At 40.5% G+C, this 11,335-nt stretch overlaps 1 protein-coding gene across 1 annotated transcript in view; it reads right to left on the bottom strand.

Moving 5' to 3' along the window:
- SLC25A22 (solute carrier family 25 member 22) overlaps positions 1-10,763 on the bottom strand; it is a 54,693-nt gene extending 43,930 nt beyond the window's left edge. The window contains exon 1 of the mRNA XM_075837597.1: positions 10,424-10,763. The gene's annotated coding sequence lies outside the window, so the exon portion shown is untranslated. The remainder of the gene's footprint in view (positions 1-10,423) is intronic.
- Between the last annotated feature and the right edge of the window lie 572 nt (positions 10,764-11,335).

Consider the following 11,335-nt stretch of genomic DNA (forward strand, 5'->3'; position numbering starts at 1 on the left):
ACTTCAAGCGAATTAACTGTTTACCAGCCAGTTATTAAATAAATTGTGGACGGTGTTTTTCCGCTCAACTCCGACCATTCCCAGTCTAGACTCAGTGTTAGTAGAAATAGTTGCTATGGAAACTGACTCTCTTCGCAGCTACCGGTACCCAGGGGCATCCTCATTTTCCACAGGAAAGTCGATACTTGTGAAAACGTAATTGGCTAAGAATAGGTTAAATCGATAGAGAATGGTGGTAAAACGATAACACGTGTAGAGAAATGATGTGCATAGCAAATACTATTAGGACCCATCTCGTCCTTAGAGGGTGTCCGCTTATTCCAAGGACTGAGATTCATGTAATGCACGCGGCCGTGTTATCAAGATTAATACTCAATGCATTATATAATGTCTAATATACCATATAGGAAGAGTAGACTTATGCGTTGACTATAAATTTTGATATAGATGTAGAGAAATCTAATTTCACCATGCAGAGAGGCAAGGCAGCATAGGTCGGGTATACATCTTCTACAAATTGTCTCACTCTGACACCTCAGATCCCTCGGGGAGGATATAAATATACATCCCCTCTGTCAGAAGTGTCTGCTCCGAGGTAATCTGCTCTGCGGTTGGAGCACTTGATCTGGGATGAGGGATAAAACACACACAAGCATGTGGGGAGGGGTGAGACTGTGACATTGGTGGCCCAAGTGTCTCAAATATGGGTCACCAACACCTTACACAGCTCCTATGCAATAATACAGAGAAGGGCATATAGTGCTGTCCAATCTAAATGTATATAATAATATGTAGGTAATGGACATTGGATTTTTTTTTAATGGTTAATGTGAAGCACCACCTTTTGGAGAAGCTTTATCTGATGTATGAGGGAATTAATATGAGCAGTTTTCTAATATCTACCTATGACCCAAATCCCTTACTAGCAGGAGAGATTCTGATAAGACTCTGTTCACACTAGTGTCATGGCATAAGTTCATAATAAAAGCTATGATGGATCAACAAGTCCGAACAAATTGACTTATAGTGGCGTCCATCAAGTTTCAGTCAGGCTTCAGGTATTTTTGACAGCAAGATTAGCGCTAGAGACTATACTATTCTTGCCATCAAAAAAATATCCCTGACGGATAGGGAAGGAAAAGAATGTGGATATAATCTAAAATGCGTGCAGGGCTACATTGAAATTATTTTCCTCGTCACAGACCTGCAGGTGCCATTTACGTCAACCTGTATTCTGTGTTCTCACAGGATCTGGTCTGGTGGCCATAAAGAGCAGCTTTCCGTGCAATCTCCAAACTCAACCCTAAATTTCCATAATGAAATTTGAGGACAGGATTTACATAAATCCAGCATATAAGAGCTTAGCTGTAACCATATCAGATGTATTTCTATGTGAGGACAAAGGACATATAACGCTCAGAATACTGCAGTTCTGTGTCATGAGTACATTAAAGGGGTTTTCCAGTCCCATAAAATTGATGGCCTATCTTTAGGATAGACCATCAATATGTGATCGGTCGGGTCCAACTCCCTGCATCCCCATCGATCAGTGGTTTTGAAGGGGTCGCAGCGCTCGTACGAGTGCTGCTTTCCTTTTATTTCTACTGCTCACACTGTAAATCGTCGACATATTTGTAGCGGTGGTTCACAGTATTACAGCCTTCTCACATTCACTTCAATGGAAGAAGGCTGTAATTCTGTGAACCGCCGCTCCAAATGTGTCGGCAATTCACAGTGTGAGCAATAGAAATGAAGGGGAAGTAGCGCTCGTACGAGCGCTGCGGCCCCTTCAAAACAGCTGATCCCTAAAGGGGCACCGGGAGTCAGACCCCGATAAATAACATATTGATGGCCTATCCTGAGTATAGGCCATCAATTTTATAGGACTGGACAACCCCTTTAAAAGAATTGGATAGATATGGGTTGGATGCAGTGATGTTCGCTTTGAAGTAGAAATAAAGAATGACTTGTAATGTTGGGAACACTTTGTATCTCTATGGTGAGGGACAGGTATTTCTTGCACATTCATACTGGCAGCAGAAGAACAATAGGCGAGGACCAAGCAAGGATGACAGTACTCTAAGGGCTCATTCAGATGAGCGTATATGTAGTCCGTGTGAAGGCCGTTAAAACAACGACCGTCACACGGACTCATCTACTTTAATGGGCCGTTCACACGACCGTTGTTTCAATCGAACGTGTGAGGGGTCCGTGAAAGGATGGGCATGTCCTATTTTACTGCCTGTCACGGCAGTAGAGTCATAGACTCTAGTCTATGGGGGATTCGTGACAACGCGCCCCGCACGTGTGTATCCCGGACATGAAAAACTGTGCTTTTTCACGTCCGAGGTTATCTACGCTCGTCTGAATGTAGCCTAATGCAGTGCTCCCTAAGCTTTTCACGAGCCACTTTCAGATATGACAGATGGTGTTAAATGGGAAAAAAGTCTAAGGCTCTGTTCACACTGTGCTTGGGGCATACATCTGGCGTACAAACTTGTAGTGTCTTGCCAAATATATGCACCAGACATATGCATATCTGCCATTCACTACCACTGTTAGAAAAAACAAAAAATGTTGCAAGAACCCATTGTAGTGAAAAGGTTTAGCTATTAAAGTCTGCGTCTACGCTGGGAGCACATCCTAATCATACAGAGTATAGAACCCATGGTTGCATGAGCGCCGCGACACCTTCAAAACAGCTGATCGGTGGTGCTTTCCGGGACTTAGACCCCCATCGATCAGATATTGATGGCCTAGCCTGAGGATAGGCCATCAATTTCTTCTCACTGGAAAACCCCTGTAAAGATTTAACCAAGTCACATGGATCTTACCCTACTGTATTAGCTGCCAGTGATATGGGTTTCAGTAATGGGACATCTCTGTTGGCACTAGGACACAATAGTATTATCTGTAGCTGGGAAGCCACAGTTTTGGGAACACTGCTCTAATGCAGCTATTTATGTATAACATGCAGGACGGACATCCACAGGGCAGCTGCGGAGATGTGAAATGGTTTTCCTTTACTCATTGGACCTAATGGATTGAGGATTGTACAAGTATATATATATGTATATGTATGTTTATATATGTATATACCAATTGGGTTTGAAAGGCTCTAGGTGGCAAGACCCGACAAGCCAGTCCCACTGCTTCTTCTGCCAACTTGTCCTCCTCCTTGGAATGGCAACATTATCTTGAATAGACACAACTTATTTGTTAAACTCTGTTGCAGCATAAGATAAAACATTGCTGAATATTGCTAGTATTGTCTACTTAAAATGTCTTATAAACATTTTTGTTACCGTACTTGTCCCAGATGAAGCACTTTATCTGCATGAATTTATTCAATACTAATACAATCCGGACCCAGTCTCACTAAATGTTTCAGGATGCTTTTTCATAGGGTGTTTTATTTATGTTTTAACATTTATTTTCCAGTTTAAATATTAGTAGGAAAAGCTGCATTACTGCTAGTACAAATCTGCAACAGGCGCCTTCCAATTTAGAAATCAGGCAGCATTTTCCGTGTTGGCCAAAAGAACATTGGCGCACATTTATCGATGTGTTGTACGTGAGCAACTGGCATAAGAGGGTACTGAAATCTGCTGCGTAAACCATATTTTAAAAAAAAGTTGTACCATTGACACCTAAGAAATTTTGACAGGGCCATGGCTTGTTAGTCATACCCATGCCGTAGATTTCTGAATGTGACATGATAGACGTTTGTCTTATAAAAGTGAGGTAAACAGGACAGGTCAGCTTAACTCAGACCTTGCGGCTGTATATTGGCTCTGTATAACCTCTAAATTGTACAGAGCTGTAATACAATACCTATAAAAGTCTATGTGCCCATACTGTACCTCTGTATGCCTCCGACTTCATGCAGAGCACTACGGATGTTTTTTCTGCCAGATTCATACAGAACTGTACGGGGAAAGATATTGAGACATGCTTTATCGTATGCCGTATTACGAAGGTATTCTACCCTAGAAACATTGCCTCTAGGGGAGAACATCTCCATGATACGGTGCTGTATGGAGGCACCAAATGGCAGCATATAAGGTACCTATGGCTCTGTAGTACCAAGTCGCAGAGATTCTGTGTGCCTCCGCAAGGCCCCATGCGCATCGCTCTGCCACAAGCATGACACCCAGGAGACATCACTCATAAGCCTGCTGACAATACTCAAATTAATGACACAGCATTAAAACCTGACCCATGGCCAGTATTCATAAATCTATCCTACTGTGTCATGTAATAGTTCTCATGAGATGGTTGCTATGTTTGCCTGTGCATAGCAACACAATGTAAAATCAATAGAAACATAACCAGTCAAAAAGCTTTAACAATAATGTTTGTTTTTTTTTAATAATAGTAATATACTTGCGTTTTGATGCACGTTAAATAAGTACATTTTTCCTTTTTGGTATCTAAATTTTTGAGTATCAGTCAATCTTAAAAAATTTTTTTTTTTTTTAAAAAACACACCTTCATTTACATTTTTTCTTTTTAATCATTGATCAGTACTCATTTTATTACTATATGACCTGGTCCTTGCTGTAGGCATGGGAGAAGTTGTACGTCTTGTACAAATGGTAATTGAATATGTACCTATTGAGCAATATCTCATGTTTCCCTCCTTGTTCTTCATTACTGAAGGAGCTCAGGTGCACACAATCTCTTGTGGTTTCTCTAGAGCTTAGTAGGAGGAATAATCTGATCATTCAGTGTACGTTCACATGTAGCATAAACACTGCAGAATTTCCAATTGGATTTTATGTGCGGAAATTCCGCAGTGTGTTACAGTAACAGCAAATGGATGAGATTTGGATAAACATCATCCACATGCTGCGAGAAAAACGTCACAGAAAAGAAGTGCGGAAATTGACATGCCATGCGAATTCTCCATCTGCAGCGTGTCAATTTGTCTTGCGAAAACGCTGCAGAATTTCCGCACAGAAAATCCAGTCGGAAATTCTGCAGTGTTCATGCTATGTGTGAACGTACCCTCAGACTTCCAACACATCTCCCTGTTCTCCTTGTGAAGGAAAACTCTGAATATACAGCTGCGTAGTAGAACAGATTGAATATATGTTGTTTTTACCTCCTCTTTATCTAGACCAAATGTTCCTTGATAGATTTTCAGTTCCATCTCATCATATGTACACTGGCATCTTCTGTGAGAGGACCACCCCTCTAGAAGACCAATTTTGGGTGGTTTTCTAAAAGAAGTTTCACTGTATCAACCTCCGAAGTAATTTAAATGCTAGGCTTAATTCACAAAACTTCTATGGTGTACGGTCGGAATATATGCTGGAAATGTATGCCGATGTGCCCATAGAATTTAATGGCAAAACATATGGCAAAAGGCTGTTCCTTTGGCATAGGCTTGGCAAGCATACGTTAGAATCCCACAACCTCATGTTTGAAAGCACTTTTCAATTCTGCAGTCTTGACCCAATGTGTGAGTTAGGCTGGGTTCACACATCAGTAAGGGTAGCAGAAGAAGGGAATGACGGGACCAACGGCCAGTTGCCAATGGAACCCATTGACTTTTTTAATAGAATTTGTTTTTATTAATTTTTTTTCTGGAATTCATTGATTTTAACGAGTTCCGTCGGCTTTCCGTCAGGGTGTCCGTGATTTTACCAGACACAATAGTGCAGCATGCTGCACTATTGTCTACGGTAAACTCCGGCAAAACCTGCCGGATCTGCGACGGAGGCCCCTAAAGGAGCCTCCGACGCAGATGTGAACATAGCCATATGTGTTTTACCCTCTGTCCCCTCCCAATACGTGTACACATTTGGATATGACTCTACTTTTGTAAAAGTTTAAAATGTTTATAAATAAACAACGTTATTTTTTTTTTTTAAAAATCACTTTTCAATACAACTGTATACAAAATCGTAAACCAAAGGCAAAACCCCGAACACGGTGTGAATTTAACCTTATTCACACTCTGCACTCCTGCGCTTACTTTCCCAATTTTCAATGAATGTCTCAGGCCGGAGCTATAGAAAGACTTTTTGTAGCCTGGCAGTAGTGATAGCAACGGTCTCTTGACCTGTAGTCTAAAGAAATACATGAAACTTTCATTCTCCTGTCAAGTAACAAATTTATTAGTGCGAAAGATATGGAATGAAAAAGTCGTGCGCAAGTTGCGCTTGAAGTTGTGCACAAATCCTGCGACAGTTCCTATTGTAGGTGTCACGCAATACAGGTCTATGTGTACCCTTTGCTTAAATGGATATTTTTTTAGCAAATCACATAGATTCCAACGTGTTAAGCCAAAAAATATTATATGTTTGTCAACTCAGATGTTCAGCCAAACCTTTAATTACCAATTGTGGAGAAAACAAGGATATGGTAGATTTGACTCTATGTGATCCTTTGTTTCCCTGAAAATAAGCGGCAACGAAGGCCCCTTATTAGTATAACAGTCACGTAACCAGCCAAATGTGCATGTATATAGGAAAGTTCCAGAACATAGCTGTCGGCCAAATGGTCTGAGCATAAGGCTGGCCATGCTTAGCCCCGTTTTGACCCAAATGAATAATTGCCCCAAAATCTGTCTATGTCTCCGACATGGGAACTTTTGAGACATAGGTAGTGAGCGATATTGCTTGTGCAGATTTCTCAACATGTCTCAATGGCTTTGATGGCTGACAGATCTCTCACCCCCTTTTAGTCATGAAGAGCCTTATAACGTATCTGGTTGAAAATGTTACCCCCCCCCCCCCCCTCCACCTGACACACACACAAACACCCCATCCTATCCCAAACCTGCATTAATCTCTGTAAGATTTAATATCTCCTTACTCTTCAAAACTCCATGCACAGAGGCATAAAAATAAGGGGGTGCAGAGGCAGCAGTTGCACCCGGGTCTAGGTGCCTGAGGTGCCCAAAGGTCTCTCTGCCACATAAAAGGACACTCATATTATAAATGGCACATGATAGGTGCAGGGCCTGTTACACATTTTGTGCTAGGCTCCAGAAGCTTCAAGTTCCACCTCTGTCCACGTGCCTCACTCATCTCTTCCCTCTACTTTATTTTATATACGTAGTCAACCTCCAGTGCTAGGGAAAGACGCACTCATTTACAAATTTGGTTCCTCAAAGACAATAGAAGAATTACTTAATCGAAAAGAGATTTGCCAAAATGGAAAATCTTGGGGCAACATCAAGAGGCGCACATCAACTTCTCACACTTGGATATATTCTTGTCCTGATATTTACATCAGACTGAAAAAATGGAATAGCAGGAAATACTGCAAGAAGAACAGCCATAACTGGCTGATAGCTTTTATATCCATGCCCTACACATGCCCAGAATGTTTGGCAGCACAGTTCTAGAACTTGCAGTGCCCATCACCAGTACTGAAATGCGCTGGATGAACAGTGCCGACTGCATACAATACAGGGGGAAAGAATTATATAGAATTATAAATATAATGTATATTATATCCCAGTTAAGGTTTTCTATTTTATTGAAGATCAGGGCTCTTTACCAAGTAAATTAGTCTGAGAATATCTGCACAATATTACTAAATCATTGAGGCCAGCGACTTAAAGTGAAGTTTTTTGCATCTGTATTAATAGATTATTCAGATGCTTCTGTTGGCAAAGGATTACATTTTTGGAATAGTTAAGTATTCTGTATTGTGTCATGTACCAACCAACAAACCATTGCTGAATACTAAATAACACTGCGGTTTACTCCTCATACATGCACTGAGTTTTTATATATATACATATATATATATATATATATATATATATATGTGGGACCTTATACATTTATATGACTTGCTATTTAGAATTATATTACAGAATGGCCCTTATTGCCATAATACTTGAAGGTTATCTTATTTTCTATATACATGTGGTCCAATTTACAAAACTTAAATGGGTATTCCGAACTGAGATTTATTTCTGGCATATGTACAGCATATAAATATCTGATAAGAGGGGTCCTGGCCCTGAAACCCTCACTTATCTGAAGAACGAGGGTCCCCTGACCTGTGTTTTGCCAGTTAAGGTAAAAAAAAAGTCTTGGCTGCTTCTGTAACTCCCATAGAGTTCAATAGAACGAGCTGCACATATACACAATGACATGTCCATTGAGTCTCTGCCTGGAAGTAGCCACCGCTGGCACCATTACCTGGTGGTACAGGGGGCAGGGGACACTATTCTCCTTATAGGTGAGATTGCGGACTGTACAAATTAGATATTTGGTAGTAATTCTCGATTTTGAAGGGGCAATATTATGGATATGGGGACAACCCAGATATAACCCAATAGATGAATAGTTTAGATTTAATTTTTTTAATGGTTTTCTCAAGAGTAATTGGCACCAAAGATGTCTTCTAGCCACTTATCAACTATTGAAATAACATGAATGCTCTGACTAGTGGGGAATCGGGAAAGGGGGGCTTCTGTCAGCTGAACGGCATCTGTCTCGTGTATGGGCAGCCTTAGAGGTATTATATGATTTATCTCGTGATCTACAATATATAAAATATGCATAGCTTCATCTCTGGTAGATCGTTTTCTGTACAGATGGTAATTTATAACATTTAACAAAAATACCTATATCAGATTTCTCCCCTCCCAAGAGGGACTGGAAGACACCATCTGTACCTTTTCCAAGCAATCTGAAATGAACCTATAGACATCAATATATGCTGTCTTCTGTATTCCTCTCTGTACTATGGTACATGTCCAGAATATGATCATAAAGCAAGCAGGCCATTTTCATACAATATCATCCATTTCATCCTTTTCGGCACAGCATTTCTTATTATCCTTCAAAATTTAGAGGTCGCAATTCCCCACTGCACTACACAGCATCAAACTATACATTTATGTGTCAATTCTGGTGTATTTAGAAGGTGCATTTAGATGGACGGGACTTCAAAAGAAATCCAAGTCATGCAGTTTCTAGATATTGTCTTCTCTATGACGATTTGTAGCCCTTTTCTCCATTGACTTGGTTTTTTCCATCAGAATTGCTTCTCTAAAAAATGCTGATGGAATGGAAACCATCATACTTCTCGTTCTTTCCCTAAAAAAACCCGCTGAAAAACCCGCAGTCTTTTAGCAAGTGTGCAGTCCGACTCTACCTATACATAGACTGCTCCCATGTCTGACCAATGCCTCCACAGTGGCGGGACCATTGCTCTTGATGTAAGACTTTGGGCAGGGGTTGCCTATAAGGTTATCTGCATGTATTGCATTATGTATGTAGTATCGCATTATAAATCTTCTTGGCCCAATGTCGTTATCATCAGTCTGTTTTTTTTTCTTTTTTATCTAATTTTGCATGCTACCCTTTATTGAAAGCATCTGTTTTATTCAGCTTTACGTTAAATATTACTATATTAAAGAGAATAGCATTGTTCTATGGAATCATTATTCTAGCTCCCATTTAATACCGGACATTGTTTTGGGATTATGGAGCCTTCTGACTCAGTATATAGTTGCAAATGTCCTAAAAATAAAGTATATTCATAAATATCATGACTACGCATTGGTATCAAAACTCATAATATTGTGTCTATGAAGATCAAAAGATGCTATTTTGTATCCTACTCATAATAAACAGGGGAAGCATGCCAAATGTAGAATAGAAACAAGCAAAAAAGAACATAAAAATCTAAGTACTACCAAGGGCGCTTACGCCAGACAATGAAATTGGGATTTAAAAACACCACTCAGGCCCCAAATCATGACTATTTAGGGGTGCTCTGTGTTGTATGACTATATATGTTACTCCATACCCTTGAATTTACGAAAGGTTGGCTTATGAAACAGTAACCCAATGATCCCATAAAGTAAAAGTTCTCTCTGAATACAGGACCCTCCCATTTATCTATTGTGACAATTGCAGAATTAATCCTTACGGTTTGGAACTAGTTGACATTTTTTTAAATGGGCGTCCCGGGTTTTATGTATGAACAAGCTGTGAAGTGTAGTATGCAATGAAATGAATGAAAGACTGAAAGGTGAAATGCTCTGCACATGGTTAGGACCGGTGATTATTATGGGACTATACAGATGTAAGGAAAACGCACACATAAACCACGCAATGACCCGTAGACTGCGTCTAGATTAAAGTTACAATGCTCCGCAGATCAGAAGCGTTACTGCTTAACCGTAAGGTTTCGGGATTATGTGTGCCAGTACAAGGGTTAAGGTAACTGGCAGCACAAGGGTTAAGGTAGTAGATGTTACGCTGCTGGAAGACTACGCCAAACATTCAGTCACACATTGCTTAACAGATGATCATGAAGAGGGTTTAACGGATTTAAATAATACTCATGAATAAAATAACAATGCAGCAAAAGGGTTTGCAGATCACAGGCACCTATTTCCTCTCACCAGCCCCCCTGACTGTAGCTTCCTGTGACATCTTACCTGCTGTGTGACACTGCGGGGAGAGGTCCTTGTCACTGAGATGTAGCTGAAATCCACTCCCTGAGGTAGAGGAGGCCAGAGATGTGTGGAAGGGAGACAGAAGGAGGGAGGAGGAGAGATACAGAGAGGTGGGGGAAGAGAGGGATGAGTGTGAGAACAGCAATCCTGCCCCTACAGGAGAGAGAGGGAGGGAGGAGGAGGAGGTGTGACACAGAGGAGAGTAACAGGGGACACCACTCATTGATTGCAGGCCAGAGGATAGATATTGAAAAAAAGTCTACAGATGAAAACCTGATCTATTACGGGAAGTAGGAAAAAGAGCGATGGAGAAGATCTGGAAAGGAAATGCCCAATGTGCAATATAGAACATGAAGCTAGCAGAGTGTGCGCAGCAGAAGGGGGGAAGTGTCTAATAACTTGAGGAAGTCAGCAGTTCAAGTTAATTTTTAGACAGTGAAAATCTGCAACCTCAGACAATCTGCCACTTGTTCTTATCGGCTGAGCTGGAAAAGTGATATTTGACCCAATAAAAATACATGCCAGGGTTACAGATCCTGATACAGGGCAGTGGCACCCTCTACTGATTCTGGAAAGAGGTGCAACTTCCAGAATGCAACATTGATAGGAGTAGATCCACCAACAGGGATTTACAATTATGTACAAAGTGCAGGTTTTTTTTGGACATTTTTGGTTTGAAAATGTAACGCTAATAATACATTTCTGAAACTCTGATTTTATTGAACTGTAGTACGACTTCTTTGGAAATTACACATTTCAAGTTCTAGCAAAATCCAGCAGTTTTGGCCCAGAAATAAAAGACATTATTTACCCCATGGTATAATAGTAGGCAATATTGGCCCCTTGGGAAAAAATTTTTAATTTCTTGACCAGACAAAGGCATTCGGATAATTG

The sequence above is a fragment of the Rhinoderma darwinii genome, chromosome 9 (assembly GCF_050947455.1).
Source record: "Rhinoderma darwinii isolate aRhiDar2 chromosome 9, aRhiDar2.hap1, whole genome shotgun sequence".
NCBI classification, from domain to species: domain Eukaryota; kingdom Metazoa; phylum Chordata; class Amphibia; order Anura; family Rhinodermatidae; genus Rhinoderma; species Rhinoderma darwinii.